At 38.7% G+C, this 26406-nt stretch overlaps 1 long non-coding RNA gene across 4 annotated transcripts in view; it reads right to left on the bottom strand.

Annotated features, from left to right (window-relative positions):
- Positions 1–5906: 5906 nt before the first annotated feature.
- The window catches only part of LOC108445921, a 26516-nt gene continuing 6016 nt past the window's right edge, over positions 5907–26406 (bottom strand). The window contains exons 3-5 of one of the 4 annotated variants that reach the window (XR_001860959.1): positions 24055–24170; positions 21230–21363; positions 5907–10447 (exon numbers count right to left, since the gene is read on the bottom strand). This is a non-coding gene — a long non-coding RNA (uncharacterized LOC108445921). Of the gene's footprint in view, positions 10448–14766; positions 15662–16722; positions 17670–19702; positions 21364–24054; positions 24171–26406 lie in introns of those variants that run through there. The other 3 variants (XR_001861045.1, XR_001861038.1, XR_001860953.1) reach the window with 3 other exon arrangements.

The raw sequence follows: 26406 nt of genomic DNA, 5'->3' as shown, positions 1-26406 counted from the left end.
GGGAAATAAACCCGTGCAGGAGAGTGTCCTGACGGAAGGGTCTGGGGGAGGCAAGCACTGTCATTCAAGTAGCTTGTGCCAGAGCCACTCCTTACTAAAAGTGAGGAACTCGGCCCAGGAGAGAAGATAAATCAGTCAGGGGCTCATGTAGTGCTTCATGATTTCAGTTTTCAAGGGCAAAATAGAAGTTTTTTCACTGTAGGGTACAAGGGATTAATGTGAATTAATGTGAAGTAATTGACTCTTCCAACACACCAAGTGAGTTATATCCAACACAAAGTGTGTTAGAATGTTACTTTCTAATTGAATGCACTAGAACTACCAAGTAATGTGTGAATAATGTCAAAAACATAAAAGTAAATCTAAAACTTCATGCATTTGAGGAAAATGAAATAGAACACCAGTGAGAACTCCAGCAGAATAGGTCTATTTTATGTGCTTGAATTTTTCTCTGGTATGGATGGTCAATAGAATCATTTAGGTTAGAAAAGACCTTAACATCATTGAGTCCACCTGTAAACCTAACACTGCCACTTGCACAATATTTCACTAGCTCCCATGGAGTTCTTGGCTTTTCCACATTTATCATGTTTGTACTAAGACAGAGAACTGAGCTGATTGTCTGTTCCTTCTATTCTGTAGATGAGATGTTTCTCGGTCATGACTTCTGAAGACTTACAGCTGTACTGAGCTCCCAAGAGCCAAGGATGCCCTCTTACCTTGTCTTTTATGCTTTCTTGGAAGCATCTAAAGGAAAACTGGGAACTGCAGTGATACATGAAGAATTGACAGGTATGTAAAAGCCCTCAGTTAGACTTTGTCAGAGTCTGCTTTGTTCCTGAAGCTGCACACTTTATAGTTTGACTTTTACACTCTGTTGTAATGACTCTTTCCATCTGAGTGCATCATACTGTAGGAAGCTAATTGACTTTGACTCCTTTGCTTCTGTTCTCAGTGGGTAATGCCAGTTGTAATTCTCTTATTGATTGTTTAGAGCAATTAGTGGAAAACAAATTTTTCCAAAGAATAGATAATTTGGTTTTGTTGCTCTCCACCATTAAAGCTACAATTTGTTATCTAAGAAACAATTTGTTATCTGGGAAAAAAATTAATAGGAAATACATTACATCTGTTTATTAGCTGAAGAGAGACAGGTTACCTCATCATTAATGTCATCGGTAATTAGCGCTCTTGAGCTGCCACCATCTGCACCAGGGGCTGGCAATCTGTCAGCAGCTTCAAATGCCAGGGCTGATTGTGCTTGTCTGTGCCAAACAAGGGGCAGGCCGTATGTGATCCCCACATTTGTAAACAGTACTTGGCTAATGTAATTTAACTGGACAGGTTTGTTATATCTGTGACTGCCACCCTGGGAAGGACACGAGACTTTAAACCTCTAGGGCAATTCCCAGTCATTGGGTCACCAGCAGCAGGCTCAGAATGCCACTCTCAATTAATCAGGTTTCTGATGTCACAACTGGTTTTTGTTTCCATTTGGGACAAGGTTTGGAAAGGCAGTGTGGTCAAAGTGGCAGGACCTGTGCTCACATTCCATCAGCATCACAGCCCTCCATGATAACCAGTAGATAAACCCTGACATTGGAGAGGCTTCTTTGTTGTTATTGAGTAGGTAATGTCTTGTTGTGTTCCAGACTGAAAAGAATGAATTCTACTTTACACCAGGTGATATCTTGTCAAATAATAAAAAAACCCCCCAAAAACAGCCAGGGAAAAAGGAAATAATTCTGTAATATTTACTAGTACACTAGTCTTAGTGTTTTACTGACTTTTGATTCTGTTATTCAGTTTGATTTTGTAGTTTTATTTTGAGGAGAAAAGTTCCGAAAATTCTCACTGCTTGATAAAATTGCCTATGAGGGTCAGAGAATTTTGAGATCCCCCATGCAGGGATTTGAAAACTTACGTAAGAATGGCTGTGCTGAAGTTTGCATCGTAGTCCTTATAAAGTAAATGATGATACTTTTAAATGGTTAGAGAGTTATTTTTTTAGTAGTTTTTAATTGGTGCTCTTCTGTTCCATGCATTCAGTCATGTGGGTAATACATGCACAAGTACAAGTGAAAGTTAAATGCTTTCTTTGGCACATGCTTTGGAAGCCTACATTGAGGTGTATTCATTCAGGTATCATGGAAATTATAATTAGGGAATATCTACTAATAGTGCTTATGGCTAAGACCTGGACATTTTCTTCTTGAGGGCCAGTGGAGCACAAAGCTATTAGAAATTTGAGTTCCCACTGGCACTGTAGAAAAATTCATTTCGTATTTCTAAAGTGGAGAACAATTTCCAAGACACTGCCAGATGTTTGCTTTTGATGCTCGAAGCCTAAGTACATCCAAGGAGCAGTCTGTTTTTCTGATGTGAGAATATGGATTTGCCATTGGAAACTCTGGATCTCAGTCAAAGGTGAGAGGAATCAGGAATTTCAAGAGTCACTGTAATGCATTTGTAAAGATCTGGTGTTAGCAAGAGGTGCAGTTGGATTAGCTGGTCTCTTAAAAATGGACAGAAATAGGTCATTGGAGGCAATAGCAACACAGGGAAGAGTATGAAGGATACAAAGAAAGCTGTGATGTCTCAATACTACGTCCCTCTTGCAGAGAAGATTCTGGATGTATACATATGTCTAGGTACATCATTTGGAAGCTGAATACAAGGAAGGAGATGAGTCATCAGATACTCCTATTTTCTTTTTCATTACATTATTTTTCTAAAATGTTTATTTACAAAAGTTGGTTTGCACTCGTGTGCTGATCCGAAGCATCTTGAATCTAAATATTCCTTTGTGTTTCAATAGTTTTTAGGCCCAGGCACCTTTTCCAGTGCTTTTTGCCTAAATTTATGGCATGCAAATCTTGACAGAACTTGCTGCCTTCCGATGCCATGAGAAATCATCTGTCCTAAGGAGCATAATGCTAAAGGCAGAATAAACATGCCATGAAAACGCCAGGTGTTTGCTATCCAATAGGAATAGCGATCTGGTTTATAAGAATCTTTTGTTCTTCCATTTACTTTTGTGTCATTTCAGTAGGTTTTTTTGAGTGGTGTGCCAATTTGCATTTTATAGAATATGATTTTAAATATGCACACATTTTTATCCTGAGGCATTGGTGGATCAATACAGTCATTTTAGCTTTGGGATTAGAGAAGGAAAAAGAGGTTTTAGTTGCAGTATAGGTATGTTCTAGAGTACAATTGTAACCTCTCAGTCACTTTTCATACCTAATGTGGAAAAACATCACAGATACTAAAGTTAAATATGATGCCAATACCATAAATCCAGTGTAAGGATTTATTGTATCCCTGAGCTCTTTAAAATGTTAACATTCCTTGGCTTCACTTAGAAGCATTAACTTATTCCAGGTGAGTCACCTCAGACAACAAAGCCCACTGTTGGTAGACATCTGTCACGCAGGGCATGAGGTAACAATTCTCAGGGGGTACGTGTGGATGTGAGAATGTTTTGTTATGGTGTGGTGACCAGCATGCCTTTATTTCTCATTAGTTTATACTGCACTCTATTATATGAAAATTAATTTCTGTTAACTTCTACAGTCAGGTAATGTACACATATCATTTAATGAACATAATGTGCCTTAAAATATTAAATTACAGTCTTTCTGCCTCCCAGGCAGACTGTCAGACCTGGTGGTGTAAATTAATATGTAATGCTGCACAGCTAACAAATTCCTTTTAGCCAAGAGAACTGAAAGCAGCTCCCAGAGGCAGGGCTGGAGGCTTCTACTGGAGGCTACTGAAATCAATAGAAAGACTTATAATGACTTCATTAATTGTTAAAATAAAGCTGGGGCTGGAAGACAAAGGTCTGTGGAGAAAACAAATTAGGGAGGCAGGTTATGCTTCTCCATTAAAAGTGGAAGTTCTTGGAGATAAATATGTGCTCATCACAGGTTGCCTTAATAACTGTTCTCATATATTTGTAAGTGGCACTTTGTATATAATTAGCTGTTTTCAGACATAAACCACATCCATTGTTTCTACTTGAGCTAAAGAGGAAAGCTTAATGTTGCCATTGTCATCACAAGAGATGGGAGCCATGGTCTGAAGTACAGGGGGCTAAAGCCATCTCAGGTAATTGGTGCTCTTCTGTTCCATGCATTCAGTCATGTGGGTAATACATGCACAAGTACAAGTGAAAGTTAAATGCTTTCTTTGGCACATGCTTTGGAAGCCTACATTGAGGTGTATTCATTCAGGTATCATGGAAATTATAATTAGGGAATATCTACTAATAGTGCTTATGGCTAAGACCTGGACATTTTCTTCTTGAGGGCCAGTGGAGCACAAAGCTATTAGAAATTTGAGTTCCCACTGGCACTGTAGAAAAATTCATTTCGTATTTCTAAAGTGGAGAACAATTTCCAAGACACTGCCAGATGTTTGCTTTTGATGCTCGAAGCCTAAGTACATCCAAGGAGCAGTCTCTTTTTCTGATGTGAGAATATGGATTTGCCATTGGAAACTCTGGATCTCAGTCAAAGGTGAGAGGAATCAGGAATTTCAAGAGTCACTGTAATGCATTTGTAAAGATCTGGTGTTAGCAAGAGGTGCAGTTGGATTAGCTGGTCTCTTAAAAATGGACAGAAATAGGTCATTGGAGGCAATAGCAACACAGGGAAGAGTATGAAGGATACAAAGAAAGCTGTGATGTCTCAATACTACGTCCCTCTTGCAGAGAAGATTCTGGATGTATACATATGTCTAGGTACATCATTTGGAAGCTGAATACAAGGAAGGAGATGAGTCATCAGATACTCCTATTTTCTTTTTCATTACATTATTTTTCTAAAATGTTTATTTACAAAAGTTGGTTTGCACTCGTGTGCTGATCCGAAGCATCTTGAATCTAAATATTCCTTTGTGTTTCAATAGTTTTTAGGCCCAGGCACCTTTTCCAGTGCTTTTTGCCTAAATTTATGGCATGCAAATCTTGACAGAACTTGCTGCCTTCCGATGCCATGAGAAATCATCTGTCCTAAGGAGCATAATGCTAAAGGCAGAATAAACATGCCATGAAAACGCCAGGTGTTTGCTATCCAATAGGAATAGCGATCTGGTTTATAAGAATCTTTTGTTCTTCCATTTACTTTTGTGTCATTTCAGTAGGTTTTTTTGAGTGGTGTGCCAATTTGCATTTTATAGAATATGATTTTAAATATGCACACATTTTTATCCTGAGGCATTGGTGGATCAATACAGTCATTTTAGCTTTGGGATTAGAGAAGGAAAAAGAGGTTTTAGTTGCAGTATAGGTATGTTCTAGAGTACAATTGTAACCTCTCAGTCACTTTTCATACCTAATGTGGAAAAACATCACAGATACTAAAGTTAAATATGATGCCAATACCATAAATCCAGTGTAAGGATTTATTGTATCCCTGAGCTCTTTAAAATGTTAACATTCCTTGGCTTCACTTAGAAGCATTAACTTATTCCAGGTGAGTCACCTCAGACAACAAAGCCCACTGTTGGTAGACATCTGTCACGCAGGGCATGAGGTAACAATTCTCAGGGGGTACGTGTGGATGTGAGAATGTTTTGTTATGGTGTGGTGACCAGCATGCCTTTATTTCTCATTAGTTTATACTGCACTCTATTATATGAAAATTAATTTCTGTTAACTTCTACAGTCAGGTAATGTACACATACCATTTAATGAACATAATGTGCCTTAAAATATTAAATTACAGCCTTTCTGCCTCCCAGGCAGACTGTCAGACCTGGTGGTATAAATTAATATGTAATGCTGCACAGCTAACAAATTCCTTTTAGCCAAGAGAACTGAAAGCAGCTCCCAGAGGCAGGGCTCGGGGCGTTTTATAGTAGGGAATAGAAAGAATCGACTTATAATGACTTCATTAATTGTTAAAATAAAGCTGGGGATGGAAGACAAAGGTCTGTGGAGAAAACAAATTAGGGAGGCAGGTTATGCTTCTCCATTAAAAGTGGAAGTTCTTGGAGATAAATATGTGCTCATCACAGGTTGCCTTAATAACTGTTCTCATATATTTGTAAGTGGCACTTTGTATATATTTAGCTATATATTTGTATATATTTAGCTGTTTTCAGACATAAACCACATCCATTGTTTCTACTTGAGCTAAAGAGGAAAGCTTAATGTTGCCATTGTCATCACAAGAGATGGGAGCCATGGTCTGAAGTACAGGGGGCTAAAGCCATCTCAGGTCTCCCAGGTATCCCACCTGGCCTATGGATTGTGCTTCCTGGCAGGAGTGAAGGTGATGAGAAGTGAGCAGTCCCTTTACACTAAATAACTAAGAAACTAAACAACCCATTATATCATTTTCATTTAGAAAAATAGGATGTAATCATAGAAGATTATTATAAATTGTTTCTTGATTGTAAATAATATACAGACAATGGATCATTAATTGCAGGCAAAGTTCAATTAAGAAAGGTCAGCCTCAATGTGCCTTATTTTATTTATGTCTGTGATTATCACTGGTCAGATGTAATTACATACTTGTCAAATTGCAGCTGTGGAAAATGGGTTAAATGTCACTGTAAATTGCAGGTTTTAAAAAAGTAATTATTACATATTTCTTGACTATTTTTAGGTTAAGGGGGTGTTTTTGTCTGATGATACAAACCGTAGCTTAAAATAATCAGAGGTGACTCAAAACATGCTCAAAATACCCATTTAATTTTAATAAGACTTGGACCTGACTGTAGGAGCAGAAATGTTTTAGCCCCTATGCAAAACCTTGCAGCTGGCAGTCTTACATAGATGCCATGGCAAATTAAAATTTAATAACAAAAATACTGCTCCTTCTGACAAATGAGCAAAGTGGTATCAAATAACATCACTGAATACTCCTAGAAACTATGTGAGCTCCATTTTAGGCAAGTAAAATCTGGGATCTAACTGTTAATACCTATATTAACAGAGGCTAAAGAGGTTCAGAACTGCTTCTTGCCTGAGTAAGTGACTGTCAAAGCAGGAATCTGGGCCATGTTTTAATCATCTTTGTGACAATCTCGTTAGATTGTTGAATGATGGGTATTTTACCATCTGCACTTATTTCTGACTGCACACTGGTAATGTAATGACTGCTCCTGAATGTGACTTGCAAGTCCAGTAGATATTTGTATGGACAGCACCATCATCCCCCCAGATGTTAAAAGGAATAGCTGTAGGCAGTAGGGTTACTTGCCAGGTTGAAGGTATCAGGGCATTTGGGAATTGTTTTAGCTGACAGACACTGACTAATTCTGGAGCATCCTGCATGACCTGTGAATGCAGAGGTCTTGACAAAACAATTAGGTAATATTTATAACACTGAACACCAACTCCCAACTTTTTAGCCTGTCTGGTTTTTTCTCCCAGCTTCCTCTCCGCCCTTCACAGCTTTTCTTTGTTCTGTGCTGTTGTTGGATGTATTTTCAGATTTATTGCATCAACAGTCAACTTCTGAGATTCTTTTGAGACGTGCTGGCACTGGCATTTTCAATCCGTAAAGCTGTCCAGGACACTTCAGCATAACCCTCTTTTCTGGCAGTGCTGGGTATCAGATCTGAGCAAAAGCAGCTCAGGTTTCATGTTACCTGCTGATATTTATGGGGATCTGAAAAAGAAACTGTATTTGCCCAGAATGTTGTAGTGTGTCCCAAATGCAGGAAAGGGGGTTGTGAATCTGAATCCTTCATCCATCACAGCTGCTGGAGGTAGAGCATAGCTGGGACAAAGCCAACCCCATGCAGCAGAGCTGAACTGTGAGCTAAGGAAAAGAGAGGTTTATAAGAATGGCCATTGATAGAAATCCACTGAAGTGAAAAGAAGTGTAATTGCAGCAGGATTGCATCCATAGGAAAACTTTCTGTTCACCTCCTTTGACCACAGGCTGTGAAGCTTCTCTCTCTTTCTCCTCTTCTTATCATGAAACATCTCATGTTGAAGAGTTACACCCCCCACCAAAGTAGAAAAAATATCTAGAAAAAATGTACTGGATCTTCTTTCAACCTCTTTTCTGCTGGGAAAGCTTGGCTGAGAGGGATGTAGAGACGCCATTAATACTGACCTGTGAGTTGAAAAAATTATCAGAGTTTTTTGCTTTTTTTTTTTAATGGTTGGATCATAACAATTTGATTTTGGGTACAGACCACTCTTTAGTAAATGTAGCCCCACTTAAAATATGCTTTTTTGTATGAGCCAGAGCTGTGCCCTCGAGCCAGTATAAATTTGCCTCAGGTCCTAGTGGACCTGAATTGGCCATCAGACTCTCACTTTATTGACATCTTGGTAAGATAGAGGACTGCTTTTTATTTTTGCCAACCTTATTAGCTCAAATAATTAAAGTTTAGAACTTCACAATCCCTTCTCAGTGATGAAAGGACACTTTGTTTTGGCTCATGTTCTCTGGGATGGGTGATTTTTGAACATCCACTTGTGTTGTACAGTTTCACAAGAGCAGTTCTTGGAAAATTTCACCAAATTCTTCATGCAAATAGGCGTGCTTTTCTTTGGATGTTAGACTTATAACTCAGTATTATTTTCAATTCTTTGAGAATTTTTTTTTTTATGGGGTTGATCTGATATAGGAAAAGAGGAAAGTTTTTCCAGTCTAGATTGCATATGCAAACAGGAACGGAAATTGCCTACAGAGCCTTCATGCTTCAGGTGCATTGTGTGATTCTTTTGATATTCAGCCATGAACACATTCTGTTCAACTCCTTTTGTTTCATGGTATCAAATGAAGACTGAGACATTAAAAGCAGGGCTTAAGAGAAATGAAAAATGTCAGAAAAGCAGCTGATGAAAACCTTATTAAACAGCTATGCATGTCAGGCCGTGTTCCTTCTGTAATGTATATGTTTGTAATAACAGCTCAGAATTCTGCAGGGACCTATAAGTAATGAACAAAATTGGTCAAGCAAAAAAAAGAAGTTATTGGAAACTTGAGTGCTGTTGAGTCCCATAATGTGCAAACTGTACATCTGCATAAAGTAAAGCTGTGCCCTGCTGGTGGCTTTTATATTGTTCCACTTGTATGCATCAATTTGTTTGTGGGGTTGAGTTTACTCCGGTAAATGTTTTATGGTGAGAATTATGTCCCCAATTTCCATAAGTAGCCAACATTCATTGTCAATGTCAATAACGAGGCACAATGTAAAACTGAGCATGACAGGCAGAGTTTCCAAGGAGAAAGTTGCCCCCTTACCTAGAGTGGAAAGTTTCTGGTGTTAATATATTTTTCCTGGTGGAGGAACAAAATGATGAGGGGAGAGTGATCAAAGCATTGCAAATGCTATGTGAAGGAAGGTACAGTGTGGAATCAAGTCAAAGGACACCACTTGAAGAGTTAGGCTGCACAAAAGAAGGAAAAAAAAAAAAAACATTGACAAACTAGTGAAGGGGATCTACTAATTTGCCTAGAAATGCAAAAACTAAAGAGGCATCAAGAGAGTCTAAAACTGGTAAAGAAACAAAACCTGTTGACTTGGAGCAACAGTTGCACAAAAGGTGTAATGTACCATAGTACTAAAAATCGCTTGAAAACTCTTAAAATAATGTGAATAATGAATAAAAGCAGAAACCTGTGCTCAGCAAGGTTTTGAGATGGGACAAGCATGTTTTACTAGAGCCTTGGGCTCTGTCTTGGTTCTACTCTGTCAGAAAATGGTGGTTGATCTGAGGGAGCTGCCTTGAGTAAACCTGATGGTAGGAAACTGAGGGAAATCGTGAAGCTAGAGAAGTTACAGTGAAAAGTGGAGTATTTGCTTGTCTCTAGGAGTATGAAATAGGAGAAGGGTGGACAGATTGAGTGATGTGGGGGAGGAGATTACTAGATTGCAAAGATCTTGCTCTGTTGGAGCAAGTGCTCACTCTGGATGGATTGCTTGGCATAGGGAATGCAGTGCCTGTCAGATGCCTGTGCATGTGGTCTTGAGCTGCACTCCTGGACTTCAGCCACAGGCTTTTGGTAAATACCTTTTGAAAACATGGTGTTATAGGATCTGCCTTCATGGAACTCCCTTTGCAATAAATAGACTTTATGGGGTGTACTCTGGGGGCAGATGATGATTTATGTGCTCAATAATCTTTTTTCTGCCATGCGGAGAAATCTCTAGGCCAGCAGGCCTAGAATCAGGGAGGGTGCTAGGCTGCTGCTGGAGTGATGATTTTATACTGAAGTACTCGAGTTTCTTTTTGGTTCTGCCATCATCAATATCAGCTTTTTCGTTTGTTTGATGCAAGATAGGGACTCACCTCACCTGCTGCTGGCCATTATTTAACATCTTCCTGTTGGTACTGGAGACAGCCTGGACAACTCCATTCCAGTTATCTTAGAGTGTCAAAATCCTCTTTGCTGCTTACATTGTGAGCTGGAGCTCAAGTCTTTGTACAGCCCAAGTGGTTTGGGAAAGACAGTTCCACTGTGAATTCCTAGGAGAAAACGGAACTGACAGTATGAGAGCTTTTCCTCAGGTTTGTTTAAGCATTAGGTGAAAAACTACAATCTGTTTGGCTTCAAGGTGAGGAGAAGCAGCATCTTTACAACTATGCCCAAGTACATGACACAAAATGCAGGTATACTATTTATTTTGTGGTCTGCAGAAAGAAAAATATAAAATGAAATTGTCTATTTTTTACTGTAACAGGCAAATTCTCAGTGTAATGCCATTTAAAACTGAAGTGTCCTCTGTTTTAAAATATTAGTTTGACAGACAACAAATAAGTCTTAAATTTGGTAAATACTAAAGGGGTGAAAATTTCTTTTTTCTACTTGTCTCATGGTTAATCATCTGTAGCACCTAACAAACTCCTTTCAGTCTTGCACAAAAGCCTATAATATGTCACAGAATTAGCATCACAGGTGGCTTGTCAGTGAGACAAGAAGTTCAGCTTAAAGAATGACAGAGGTCTATTTTGTATTCCCTTAACAACTCTATATAGTCTGTAGAAAGATGCAAATAGTTGAATTCAAATGGCTCTTAACATTCTTCTTGGGTACTGATATAGTAAGGAAATAATGCCATAAAAATTTACAATAAAAAGGTACATTACGTTCCCTGGATACTAAAGTTTTAATTCGTTAGCCACACAGGCACTGGGATGGGAGACTGGGGAGCAGTGTAAATGGATACCAGTCCAGGCACAGCCCAGGGAAAAGTACACGGTAAAATAATGATTTTCAATTTTTGGGGGGCCAACCAGAGTATGTTTAACCTGAGCCACATTCTGACAACCCATGATGCACTGAACCAGGTGAAGCTACAGTTTAATGTTTTCCAGCAGGCCAGTGAGGGTGATGCAGGTAAGCTGGAAGTGAAGCAGAGGGTAGGAGCAGAAGAGAAAGGAACAGGATGCACTGGTACAGGAGAACTGTAACATCAAGGCAGCGGAGCAGAGACAAAAGTTTGGGATGAAACAAGATTGAGTTTTCAGGGAACAGAGGATGAAGAACTGTAATTCCAGTATCATATCTGAGATCTGCCAAGGCAGGCTGGGAAAATTAGTGACATCCAGGTGAATTGTGCAGCGGCACAAATGCAACAGCTTTGATGCTCTTTTCACCTTGTCTCCTGTGTGCTGCTCTGACTTAAAATATTTTTGGAAGTTCAATCTTCAGTGTTCAGTTCCAAAAATCTTAATGACTGGCAATAGATATCCAAAAGTGGCCTCAAAAGAGTAAATGTGCTTTGACAGATTTCTTTGTTCTTTTAAAGTAAATGAAACAATTAGTCCAAATGAAGCACTTCATCACTGAAACCCAGAGGAATTTCTTGGCTGCTGACAAATCATGAATAATAATAATAGTGCAGAAAGGGAGGAGTAGTCATGAGAGTAGATAATCTATGGGTGATGAATGAAAGCCGATTTCAAGGGCTCTTGAGCTGGGTTAACTTCTGCTGAAATGCTCAGTTTCTGTTTCAAAGTGTTCAGTAAGCCAAGAGTGTTACAGTAGATTATACGAGCTCCTGCAAAGCACTTCATGTACTCATTCCTATCATAAAAAACTGATTATTCTCCAATTTCATGTAAAATGTGGTCATTGGAGATGTTTATTAGTTGCAAGCATGTTCACTTGCAAATGTAGCTTGAATTGTATAAGGACAAGCTAAGCTTTCTGCTTTTCTGCTTCCTGTTAAAGCCTGTTTATTTTATTTTGCAATCATCTTGCCCATCTGCACCACATTTTTGTGTTGGCTTGGCTTCCTGTCCTGGATGACTGCACTTGCTCAGGGCACAGGTTGTGTCCTTGCGGCTGTTGGTCATGCTCACTTCATCTGCAGCCTTTCACCAAACAGGGCTTTGTTCCTTCATTCCTGGGCAGCTTCAGAAGTGAACAATATTTTAAGAAAGTCAAATCTTTATCTTGTAAGAGAACATGCTACAATGCAGTGAAGGGGCTTTGCATCCAGAAAATTTCAGAAAGAATGAAACAGAAACAATCATGTGGTCCTTTAATTCATCCTGAGCCCTATTTTAGAAACGTGTGTTTTAAGGAAGTTGTTAAATCAGGTATAGTTTGATGAGACACACTTATCACAGATGAAATAAAAATTTATCTGCCTACAAACAAGCAAATGTCCCATTTGCTACCACGTTTCTCATCTAAAGGACGCAAAACATAATTCTTCACTTTTAAACTGTGTCCTTCATCCTTAAGGCTTCAATGGATGCACAAGAATAGGGAATGTGGGAAAGGGGGAAAGAGAGTGTACTACACCTGTACTTTTGTCCATCTGTTTGAGCTGGTTTTGGTTTGCACAGATCAGGAGTTGTCTCAGCACAGTGTCTGCACTTGTGCCCTGTTTGTATTTTAGGGGCAGTTGTGTGGTTGGGTCACACAATGGAGCAATTTGTGGACTCAGCTCCTTTGCTGCAGTGTGTGCCCCAATGGAAATAGCCAGACTATGCCAGCAAGCCCCAATGTTTCAAAGGTACAAGGTGTCATTTTACTCTAAAACTGCTAAAGGCTGTGCTATTAACCATTACTGAATTATATCCTGCTGCATGAAGTATCCCCAGGATCTGCTCCCCAGTCCCCTGGCAGATGCTGCAGGGAAACCCTCTGCTTTTGTAGCTGCAGTGACCTCAGCAGTTTGCATGAGGGAAGAGTTTAACTACCTATAGTAGAGTGTTCTTTGCAGATGCATAATCCTCCTAGCCTTCTTTCATGGACTAAAGGAGAGTAATTTTAGAAACAGTGGATTTTACAGATCCCAGGATATTTAACCTAACGATTATTTTGCTTTGAGTAAGTGGGCTCTCTGGCTGACTTTCACTTGTGGGGAATTAGATCACAGACATATTAACAGCTACACCCCAGCTCAAGTGTGCACCACTAGGGATTGTCTTCAAGCCCAATGAGCTTGCTATTATTTCCTATCTTAAAATCTGTGCTAAGTAAAAAAAAATTTAAAAGGGGAAAAAAAAAAAAAGTTGAGGTCACACTGCTGTTGCAGTCTCATTGGGAATTCAGATGGAAAACACAGCTAATCTATACAAAAATAACACTTTAAAAGGATACATGAATAATCTTGGACATGAAAGAATATTTTAAAAGCCTCACGGTCTCTACAGTTTAGTATCATCTTAGAGTTGTGACCACCTTTCTGGTGATGGGCAAACAGAAGGATGCTTTTTGTGGAAACTGGTCCTTTTCTGGGAAGTCTGTAAATCCCCTTTTAATTCTATGCATGCAGCTAAATCTCATTCTTGTCATGGCCAGTTAAGGTGTGCTTTTATCTGCTTTTGAAGAGTGAATGAAGACTTTGCATCCTAATTCCTACAAAGAACCACCAAGTAATGTTGTCAGGGCAGAATGGGACTGTGGATTCCTGCCTTTGACTTTTACTGGCCAGTTAATCCTAGGAGGAGTTGTGCAACTGGAAAGTTGTTTCTGTTGTGCTTCCCTGGATGTCCTCAAGGGGTGGCCTACACAAGAGCTCCATAAACTCTCAAGTCCTTGCTTTTAAAACAACTTACCCCTTGAGGACTTGGGAAATCCCTGATGTTGCAAGTAACCAAATGGTCCCATGTTTAATTATAATTGTTTGGTATTTTGGAGCAAAATTTTCTTAATTAACAATAGAATTTCTCTTTGAACTAGGATCCCTATCAATGAAATGGATTTTCAAGAGAAGATAGTTCTGCAATTCTTAAAAAATCTATTTTTGTAATTATTATATGTATTTTTTCAATGTGTTTTCATGTTTCTCCTCTATAACCATCTAGCTAATTGTGAAAATTGACTTCCCCCAGGGTGAAATGGGAGGGAAAAAATTGCTGGATTGCAAAAAAAGGGGGAAAGAAAGGGAAATCTGTAAGTTAAAGATTTCTTAAAGTGCTAAAACAAAAAGGTGAAAGACTTGGGAATGGGGAAAGAAACTCGAAATAAAATGAATCGCAAGTGGGAGAAACAGTGTGGAAATTATTAAGTTGCTTTCCAGCTGCTCCTCTATTTTCTCTCAGCAAACCACAATACCAAATTGTCAGCATAGTTCTAATGTCTCTTTCACATTTCAGGGCTATGGAAGAGAGATTCTGATTTGGACTTACTTCTTAAGATTTAGAGATGTGTCTTTCCCCAGTAAATAGAAATTCAATGACGCACTTTATTGTGCATTTATTTTTTCAGCTTTCCCAGCAGGAAGATTGGCCTCTTCACATTGGAAGACCTCTGGCTGTGGTGCTTGCATTTCAGAGCCTTTCTACCTGTTTTTGACAAGCTGGGTGAAATATATCAGTAAGTAACATGACTTTGATAAAAGTAAGATTGTGTGTAGTCAGGAGTTATTGAGCAAGTGAATTTTCAGTTCAATTTGAACAAATCTATGCCTGATAGTACCCAAGAATTAACAGACTATTAACTCAACACTCATTAGCCTTTATATGCTAGCAGATGAAAATGTTTCACATGTGAAGTAGGTGCTGTTCTGTTCAGAAACAGATGTTTAGTATTTTTGCAGTAGAATAAAGAGTAGCTTCATGTTGAGCCAGGGCACTGATTGGGAGAACTGTGCTGTGTTAACACGGTCTTACTCAAAAGTTCCTGTTCCCACTGGGAACACATTTTTGTGTACAAGGCCATCCTATCACCTTAGTATCAGCAATGGAAAGAGGGTCAAAAATTCCATCCTCTGTTCAAAATACCTTTCAGAGAGTATTTTGGTTCTGATCCTGCAGAGACTGAACAACTTGGTTCATTCTGACCATTGCACGGGAGCAGAGAAGTCAGTTTGAGGCCTGCCTATTTGGCATAAAAGAAAAACTGTAACAATACATGTAAATGTTTAATTTCCATGTGGGCTGATCTAATAAGGTCAGATTGGCATCTTCTCGTTCATTAAAAAGAGGAGCCCAGCTCAGTTACCTGAGTGTTCAGTCAGAGTAATTGTCCTGAAATGAGGATCAGAGGCTTTTGTTTTGCATTACATTCTCTAAGTTATACACACTGTAGCAGGTGTAAGAGATTGGCTTTGAGTCCTACCATGGTTTGGAGTATTTTTTCTCGATCTCTGCTGCTCATGCAGCACTAAATCTTTTGGCCAATGTTCCTCAGAAGATGAGAGGAGAAAGGAACGGTGCAGTCCAAGAAGGTGAAGTACTTTAATATCGTCTATGGCGTGTTCTTCTTCTGTCTTTGCTTACCTGGTTATAATAATGACAAAATTGTCAGGCTCTTCAGATAATAATCTGTTTAAAGCTCTTGGAAAGCGCCTATTTTTATCACTAATAATTGCTTCCAGTGGGACTACGCTTTAGTAAAGGTAAGTCTTCATCAGGGAATAATTAGGACTAAGTGCAAAGGAAAGAGAAGTAGAATTTAAATGGTTCTTATTATTCTTAATCTGTATTATCTAAGGAGGATATTTTTTTTTTATTTTCTGTTAGCTATCATGTTTACAAATGTAGGCAGACTATCCTGTGTCCAAGCTCTGAGTAAGAAGAAGTACGAAAACACTGCTGTAAAGAACCAGAAAAATAACACTGTTTTTGTGAGAGATCTCAGCAATTTTATTTTTACCAGAGTCAAGAAATCTTCTTGTAATTAAGTGACAAGCTTGTAGTGTTCCCATACCCATCTCTGTAGGAATTCCTTGCATTAGTACGCAGAGGCATAGCTTAAGTTGGCCAACAGTAAGAGGCCATCCTTGGTTTATTTTTTCTTGGACTTCTACACTACACAAGCTTTCTGTTCCACCTTTGCATTTCCTTCTGATGACAAGGGGTTGAAGTCTGCAGGATAACCAAAAATACCCAACATGGCTCTGGAGAAAAACTACACTGCTTTTGAGCACCAGGAGTAGTAAACATCTGGGGATCATTTGAAACTGTAGCTGCTCACTTACTATGGAAGACATGAAAGAAGCAGTTAATGTTTCTTTTCTGGGTTGGGAATTGATCTTTATCACCACTTTCCCTAACCTGTATTAATAACAATCACCAGGGACAGGAGAAGCACGCATACTTTAAAAGGCAGCAGTAGTTGCCCTAGGTCACAGAAGTAAAGGAGGAATTTGGATCTGAGTTTTTCTTGTTTTCTATCCAGAAGCATGAACCCTTTTTGTTGGAAGTAATTTTTGTGTGAAGTTTGACTGCAGCTTCTCAGGATACATAAAAATAAATCAAGTTAACAAGAAGAAGAAAGAAAAAATCCCTTCTGTAAGGCCTCAAAAATGATTTCTATACTATACCTAAAAGAACTTTAATTTTTTTTTTTTTTTTTTTTTTTGGTCATGCCTTTCAATTTTTAATTTAAAGTAGAAGTATATGAGAAGGTAGTTCTTGCTTCCTGTAACATTTGGTCTAATATTTTCTATAGCCTTTGTTGAAATACTGCCTTTACCATGGACCAAGTTGTTTCAGGAGCTGTTCCATCTGCCACTCAGAATATTCTGCTCCCATCAGTAGAATGAAGCCTTTGTAGGTCTTTCAATGCAGAGCCACAAGATTGAAGGGAAAAAACCCCATGGGAATCCTTTTAGGGGTGTGAATGATCATTGAGGTTCACACTGTGAAATGATTACTGAGAGAAGTGTGAGGTGCTGCTTTTGCCGATGTAGTGGAGTAATGCAAGTACCAGTTTAAAATTTTACAAGTTCTAAACATTGCCATCTCAACAATCTAGCAGATCCCACAGGTCTCTATCCACCTTGGGGATGTAGGCTTAGGAGAATTTTACTTTTCTTAACTTTGGGAATGTAGTAATGCACAGATATAAAAGGCAATGTAAGATATTCATGATGGGGGAGATTTTCTAAATGTTTCTTGACTATTTTTATATGAACTTTTTTTGCACCAGTATGGCAAGGCAGATTTCCAAAGCAGCATACTTGAGTTAGATAGTTAGATAGATGCTGCAGTTAGATATTAATGGTTGAATCCCCTGTGATGCTTTGAAAGGGTACATTTGTATGGATAATAAAGTACTTTCCTTGTTCACAGATTTTTTTTTTTTTTTGAGAAATAGAACTACAAAAGCATTGTTTCCCATAAGACAGAAACAAGGCCCACATATCATACTTCCTTTCTTCCAAACAGGTTATTTCTTTGTTGCACCTGGAAAGCATGCCGGAATCCCAGTTGATAAAAACTGGATTTCAGTGAAGTCAGAGGGGAACATGAAATCATCGAAGGAACAGGCCACATAGAAACCCTATAACACAAATAAGGGAAAGGTTCTTATCTGTCACAGACTAATTGGCTGGGGCCTACTGTTTTACATATCAGATGTCTCCCTGCTGCTCAGAGAATCTTGAGTGAAGTAAATCTGTGCCAGAAATAATTTCTCCTTGTATGTGTTTATGTGTCCATAGATCATAGGGTGACCTGCTTCCTATCCACTGCAAGCATCACCCCATTTAAAGAGGGTGCTTATGGATCTGTGCTAAAGTACAAAGTGCTTGCAGTTAGGCACTTGCTCCTCTTTATTGGGTCACATGTGGGTGAGGGTTCCCTTAAGTGCTCCATTATTTTGGAAGTCATTTTAATGACTGCACACTGTACAAGTTAAAGCAATTAGATGTAATGCTTGATGTACAATATGACTTCCAAATGTTCACATGTAATGCATGTCAGATTTCAGTTGGAAAACAAAACAAGCCCCTCAAGGTTGCAGTCTGCTCTTTAGAAGAGCCACATGTTGTAACCTCAGAACCTTGAAATATCAGCTGTTTTCTGTGCATGATGAGAGCAGTGGAATATGTGCCATATTTTGTCCTTTATTTCCTGGAATCTGGCTGCAGTAATGATCAGATGTGTGCTTCTGCCAAGTGCAATTGGCGTTTGATCCACATTCAGACCAGTGAATTGATTTGTGCTTTTTTTTTTTTCCTCATGGCATATCTCATTCTGCATAATTTTTGTACAGGGTGTAACATAGATATGTAAATAAGGAATGAAATTTTCTAAAATTCATCTGTGGTTGCTCTTATATTACTTTTGGCTGCATGAAACTATAGATACCAAATGTGGTCAAGGACCACTGTACTCTCATACTGGTAGCCTTTGTGAAGCATTTAAAAGCAAAGTACTCTGGACACATAAAAGAAGCAGATTTATACCTTCCTAGAAGGAAGAGCAGAAGTGACCAGTCACTGTTGCCAAGAACATTTTGCCTTTGTCAGAAGAACCTCTCAAGGAGCCCAGGTACTCTCACTTGAGTCCTTCAGCACAGATTCCATGTCCCACACAAATTTTCTATTCTATTTTATGTGTGTCTGGTTCTGCTGTTCTTATCCACTACTGGTGCCTTCGTTATTATACGGAGTGCTAATTTTTTTAAATTATCAGACTATAGTTACTATACAGTTACTGTAGTAAACTGAGCCTGAGCCTGAGCCATTCATGAACTGCTTCCCTGTCTCTTCTGGCTCATCTTTCCTTCCACAGAGGCAATGGCACACAGGAAGCAGATAGGGTTAAGGACAATGATAGCAGCTGCCTCAAGTGTCAAACACTGGTCTGTTTGTATTCATGAGTTATACTCCAGTTCAGTCAAGGAAAAGATCCAAATAGGCATTATTAAATATTAAAAGGACAATGGGAAAGCCTGGTTGAACCACTCAGATGTCTCCAACTGGATGTCTGGGAATGATTCCTTTGCAGGTGAACCTATTTGTGTGAGAAATATGCCCTAAGGCTCTGAAGTTTTGAGTTTTCTCAAAATGTGTTACCTGTGATATTGCTGAGGATTGCAATATTTCTTGAAAAGTTTATATGAAATGTTTGGATTTGGTTTTTTTGTACACCTACAGAAATGTCACAATCTGTTCTGAAGCAAATCAGCTTCCTGGGAGCTTTACAACTATTCAGGTTAGTTTCATGTAAATTCTGTGGAATACTGCCATCAGATTAATAGACCAACAGTACTGAAACAAGGCATTTGAATATTGCACTTGGAAACAAAACATTTTACATATTGAAATAAGCTTGCATGTATGTAATTTTATTTAATAGAAGATTATTGTGATTATAGGTAAAGGTGTCCAACAGGATGAAGCAAATGCTTGAAAGAGTTTTTATTTTGCTATTTTGCTATTTTTATTTTGCTATATTTTATTTTATATTTGCTTATGATGTGGTTGGTATAAATTGCTTTTGTTAGTTTACTAACAAGGGTGGGAAGAGGCCGAGTACTGGGAGATTAATTTAAATCTAGCTCGGAAGAATTAGACACAGGAGAGCAACTTCAAGGTGTCTGGCACATATCAGTATTTTATTTGATTGTAACCAAAATTTTGCACATGTATTCATAAAACACATTTGTTGGGTTTCCTTTTAAGTTTCACAGTTTGTTCTTTTTGTTAAAACCTGTGGTAGTTTAGAATTAATGCTGGCCATTTCCTTTGCTAATGATCTCAGATATACTCTTTTTAAACCCAAGTAGATGCATTTTTAAAAAAGGGCATGAGGCTCTTTTAGCAGCATTAAGATGACATACAGATGACACAAGAAATGACACTAAATTCTGTATCTACATTTGTATTAAGAACTGCAGTAAGCCTCCAAAGAATTATTTTTAAACTACTGCAAAATATATTTAGTGTTCATAGGCAAAACACAACATATTTACATGGAGATAGTCTCTGTACATTCATCTGAGTGTTATATGGGAGATTTTTTTAAAAAAGCACTGATTATAGTAATGTAAGAGAACCTGAATCAGATTTTTTAACAACTATTTAGCATCACTCAGGGTTTCCTGGTCAATCTTTCTCCATTTTGACAGAGAGAAAGAAATATGATGATCCCTTCTTTTAAGTAGGATTTTGGAGTTTATAAGCTGGTTGCTTGCTTTCTGTATTCAAAGGTGGCCAACAGGATGGTAGAAGGATTTGTCAGTGATCTTGGCATGAACCTCAGGGATCTGGGCATTAGGGACATCTCTGTGTGAAGCATTTGTGTTCTTGGACAGCTTGAAGGCGTTTTCATGCTACAGAGTTATGTTACTGGAGATCATCTAGCCACTTATGTGTTTACCATAATCTGTAGAGAAGTCTCAAGCTTTGATTTCTGAAGTATTTTCCTTAAATAAGAAAAAATCTTCCACAGTAGCAGTATAGAAGCAAGCTTTGAGGATTTCTCCCTCATGATGGGCATAGGGCTGTATTTCCCATCCCCTGCTTCTGAGCCCCAGCTAATGTTCATTTGTGTCCCACAAAGGCCCCCAGACTCAGAGCAAAGCAGGGACTAAAAGCATCAAAGGCCTTTTTGTGAAAATATGGACAATGCTATAAACCAACCTTGTGTTAACCTACTGAAGAACAGTGGACAAGAATTCTGAATGCCAAAATATAGAGAGATGTGTGAAAGGGAAAACTTATACAAAAGTAAGCAGGCTGAATAAAACTATTTATCTTTAAGCCACACAAGTCATGGTAATTAAATTAGGTCAGGCTGGCTATAAAGCTACAAAAAGCAGGCTGTAACTAATTTAGAAAGAGACAGAGAAGACCTGAAAAGAAAACAGATTGACAGCCCCCTATTATTTTTTATCTAATCAAGACAACAAAATGTAAGAAAGAGAAAAAGGGGAAAAAAGGGAAAATAAAAAGAAATCTCATGTTGATTTATCAAGATTTTCTCTCAAACCATTAGGATAGACAAAAGCACATAGTCACGTCTTTGATGTGTGAAGGCTTGCACATTGTTCTTAGTGCTAACTGAGGGTTACATGCATATTTTACCCTTGAGAAAAACAGAATAATTGAATACCTTTAAGTTCAGAAACTGGTGGAAACCCCAACAAAGAATGACACGATCAGATCTTTATCATTACAGCATCATAGCACTGAATCTTTCTGGGCATCCATATCATATGCTGCCATGTGAAGAGAAATCCTAAATATCTGTGAAAAGAGACAAACACTTTTATTTAAAACCATTTCTTCATAAATCTCACCTGCCAGTTCATGTAAACATCCTTTTTTTGAAAATTATTTCAAATATTTGCTTTGAATTGGAATGTGACAGATTGTATAGTGTGTGGGAAATACCATTTTTGAAAGTCAAGAAGGGAAAGATCAGGATTTTATTTATAGTGTGGATCCAGTCTCATTAAACAAGGTTTAAAATAATATTTCAGTTGATTTCTATAATAGTTTTCATTCTCCATGTGCTTAGAAAAATTAGCATTCTAAGGCTGTCTGGAGGGTGAAGAGGAGTGTGTGAACAAAAAGGGCAGGGCACAGACAAAAAGCCCAGCTTGGTTTGTGTTGGTGTTTAATGGCAAACAACCCTTTCCCACCCCGATTCTCTTTTATGCCTGTTTTAGTTTTAAGTAACTTCCAAAGGTTTTCCAGCAGCAGATGACGCTCAGCCACTACATTCATCCGAAATAAGATACGAACTTTGCCCTGTGAAGAAAATATTTGAAGTTTCAACACAATTAAGGGTTGCAAATTCTCTGTGAAAATGGAAATTCCCTCCCATTTCTACCAATAGGTCCCCGAGGGTGAAGTTTTGACCCCAGTGAAGTCAATGGAACCTTCACTCTCTTTCATTAAGACGAGCCATCCCTCATCACATCTTGCACTTGCAACAATGGAATGTGGAAAGGAAAGGAGAAACTATTTCCTTGGGGTATTGCCATGAGGTAACACCTTTTCCAGACAATGAGAGAGTCTTGGAGAGATGATCAGAAAAGCTACCCAAAAATGCACAAAGTCAGAAACGGGGAGCAGGCAGGGGAACAGCAGCATGGAGCATTTCTCCTCTCCTGCAGGAAAATGTAGTAGACAGAACATAAGCAGAGTGGAGTTGTCATTTTCAGAGCTGAACTGGCGCCACTTGGCAGGTTTGTTTCTGTTTGAGAGAAGATTAAGCTCTTGCCTTTTGACTTGAAGTACACTCAAAGCTCTTCATCAATTGATAGTCGGAATTTAACAAAAATTTGCAAAATTAATTAACAGAACTTCAGAGCACTGGCCCAGAATTTGGCCCAAACACAAGCTCCCTTACTTGAGATCTTACTTAAGTAACCTTTTTGTGCGCTTAATGTTTGAGGGAACACGGTCCAACTTGGAATATATCTGAGAAGGGCTGAAGAACTGCTACCAGGTGCATAGTCTGCTAAAAATCAATAGCCAGAGCTTAATACAGAACCAGACTTTTAAAGATAGACCACACAACCAAGTCTGAACTCCCAAGATTTCAATATAGCAATTTATTGCTCCATGCACAGTTCACATGCAGCCAGTAGGAACCAAGGGACTACATTAAACATGCTGGGTTTCGACAGATTTGCTTTTACTTCATTTTTGTTGTGTATAGGTAAAAGGAGACCTGCCAGCCTACTACAGATACAGGATCTATGGGATTTGGACTATATCTTATGTTTTACTGTATTTCTTTAAAAAGACTCCTATTTAACTAGAAGCTGTAGTTTCTTTATTTTTTTTTTTCTATTTTAGGCTTAAGATAAATTGGAGGCGGCACAGAGTAGTGGAAGAGCAACAGTCTTTAGAAGCCCTCTCCAAAATTAGAGTTTGTGAAATACTCTCCAAACATCTGCATGAACAGTGCTACATCAATGTTCCAGCGGCCTGGTTGAAGAGAGTGTCCTTTAATCTAAACCACGCTCCTTGGGATTTCTTAATGTAGTTAATTCTTCATTTTCTTTTTATATTTTGCCAGTGAGAAACTGCCTAGTGGTCTTTACCTCTGAGTCCTTTCCACTAACTGTTTCTTTTAGTCCTGGCATGATGCTGTACGTTTTCATTGCACAGGGATCTCCTCGAACAAAGGGAAATTATGAAACTGTCAGATCAGATTTCATATATTGCTCTTGGCATTGCACTCACTAGACCTCGTACAAAGTGAATTTTGAAAGCCTCTGATCTTTTATAACCATTTCCAGTCTTAAACATACTTTTAAACATTTAAAAGTTCCTCATCTGCAGTCATTGGGAATATGAGTATGAAAGCTGAGGTAATTTGGATATTTTCTTTCTGCAAAGACAGAGAGAGTGATCCATTACATCCATAAATCATTTCCAATGTTTCATTATTCTTTCTGCTATAGTTCTTATTGTTTTATTAAGACTCCGAATGTATTTCATTCACTTTTGTTTTTTCTCTTTCCTGCTAGGGATATATGTTGCTAAAATCAAGGTGCCTAGATGTGCATGTGGGAACAAACACTGACAGCGGGTTCAGAGTGGTGAGCTCTGCTGGGTCTTGTGGTACCATAAACCAGACACATCAAGGACACAAAATCCTTTCTCTCCTCCCAAGCTGCTGTGTCAGTCTGGAAGCCTGACACATGCATTAGCACCTCAGTTATTAACCAGCCTGTGGGCTGGGAGAAGTGTGAATTTTCTTCACTGATGTGTTCCTTCTCAGTTCAGGGAAATCAACCAAACCGAAGAAATGCTGACCTTTTGAGAATTAGCTAGAAGATCCCTTGACACAAAATCCTGTAAGTTTATTTGTACAGGAATTCCCTTGGCCAACTCAAAAAGCCAGGCAGAGGATTCCTAGAGCTGAAAGCATGAGCCATGACAACAACAGTCTGAATTAAGTGAAAATGCTGAACTTACCAGAGAACACAAACAGACAGCAATTCCAAGTTACTTGTGGCATTGTAACTCAGCAGTTGCTTCACAGATCAGTCACACACAGCTTCTTTGGGAAAGAGCAAGTTTGCTGAAAACAACTGGCAGAGATGACAGGTTATTCAAATGTCTTTTCTGAATGCCAACAAAACAGAAGCATACTACCTTTAATGCTTGTGTTATAAACAACTTGCATCCACTTCTGAATCCCCTCACGCATCTCCTTCACTCATATGAACACTTTAAACAGGGAGCTACTCTGTAAATCTCTCAAAAACTTCTAATTGCACTTTTCTTATCTGTACAATTCACAGCCAAGTCAGAGTAGAATATCTGTGTACCTTTGTTACAAATACAGTAGACTTTTTGATTGCAGCTGCCACTGTTTCCAAACCAATTCCTTAGCAGCCTTTCCATCCTGACAAGATGAGTAACTTTCTTAGAAGGATTATTTTTATCCTTTCTGTTTTTCAGTTCCTTTCCATTTTTCTTGGCTGCCTACTTGACTGCACGGCCTACTGCTCCGTTCCCTCTACCTTCCAGAGCTCAGATTCAAGTCCTTGCTTGTCTGCATACCAAGTGTTGGTCTCCTACCCCAGCGTTTCTTTTGACTGATCTTGTTATCAGCTCATAGCCTGATATTTTTAAATTTCAGGTAGTATATTCAAGTGACATATTGTATTTCAATGTAGCTATGTTCATTAATGTTTAGAACTTCGTACATGATCCCGAAACGGTGAGTAGAGTTTCCTTCACTTTTTATCTTCATCATGATGACCTTTCCTACCTCTATTCAGTGTTTGGTTTATTTTAAATCAGATGGCTGTTTCTTCTCTCCATACTGAAATACCATTGGTGTATTGGTGTTAAGTCTTGTAAGTTCAAGAGCTTCTCCAGCCCAATGATATACCAAGAGTACGGCTGGGTTGAGTTGGGACATTATATATTGGGAATAAATCCTTGTGGGTTCCCTTGAGAAGAGACTCTGATGGTCTCTTTCTTATTTTAGAGAAATTCGAAATTTAGCTCAGCTGTTTTTCCTCCACTGGAAAGATATGTGTAATGTCTCTGAGAAAAGGACATTAAAACATTTTTCCTTAATAAGGTTTGTGGGTAACATTGCCTACACTGGTCTTAACAACAAGCATAAAGAGGCCATTGCCTAGAGAAACTCTGCAACTCATTAGTTAGTTTATCTTTCCTTCAAAGAAGGAAAAGCAAAAATCTGACTGATATGCCCATCCAATGCTCTGTGAAAAAAAACAACTCTGCAGCCAGACCATTCCTTCACTCACAACAAAGCCAAACAAAGAGAACTCATGCATTAACTTTTTCGATTTTCAAAGAAGAAATCCTATAATTGAACTAGAAATGTTTTAGATCTAGAAAATGGGATACTTTTTCTTTTGGAGGCAAAAAATCAGAGCACCAAAGAAAGGACAGTGCACAGAAATAGGGCAAGTTTATCAGTGAGTGTAGTGTGGAGGAAAGTAGTCATTAATTAATAAAAAGGAAGTGTTTTAGGGGAGTATTCAGGTGTTTAACAGAAGCTTTGCTCTAAGTGACATGGGCAGAAAATCTGCGAGGTTTTCTCAGAGTGGTTCACCTGGTGATCAAGCACATCAAGGAAGCTGCTGCACAGCACCAAGTTCAGGATGGAGATTATTGCACCACTTAACCTTATCCTCAGGTCAGGCCCTCCTTGATCCATTAGCTGTCATTTGGTTTCTTCCCACTCTCAGAAACCCTTGAGATGATCTGAAAATAAAAGGGCCTGTTGTGCATGGCTGGAGCTTTGATTTCCTGAAATTCAGCAAAGCAGGGCAGCCCGAGAGCACTGTGGCATTGCTGTGGCATGGCAGGGGCAGCCCTGGGATCTGGGACCCCACCTCTTGTTGTTGGGACTTCTGTCGTGGTATTGGCTGGTAAAAGCAATAATTTCAACTCCCAGAAGTAAGATTCTCACAAAATAATCAGTGAACTGAATTCTATTTCATTTTTTAACATTTTTTGGAAGTGCTCCACTACAGTTTAGAAAAAGAAGAAGGGATTTTTTACCTAAAAGAAAAGAAGAACAACAAGGCACAGGGGAACACGTGGCCAGCACACGTTGCTCTTAAGCTATTTTCAGCTGGAGTATGGGTCTCAGAAGTATGGCATAGATTCCAGTATCCTGACAGTGTCTTACTTTACTCTGGGCTCCTCATATAGAATTCTCTTAAGTGGATAGTGAAGGAAAAAAGCTTTTGTTTAAGTAAAATACTGCTTTGCTTTGCTTTCACGGTTTAAGACATTTTATCACTAGAGGTGGTCTTTAATATGTTCCTTAAACTGTAA

Source organism: Corvus brachyrhynchos, unplaced genomic scaffold (genome assembly GCF_000691975.1).
Source record: "Corvus brachyrhynchos isolate BGI_N302 unplaced genomic scaffold, ASM69197v1 scaffold20, whole genome shotgun sequence".
Taxonomy (NCBI): domain Eukaryota; kingdom Metazoa; phylum Chordata; class Aves; order Passeriformes; family Corvidae; genus Corvus; species Corvus brachyrhynchos.
Note: the sequence above shows the minus strand (reverse complement) of the source record. Positions and strands in the feature narration are given on the sequence as shown.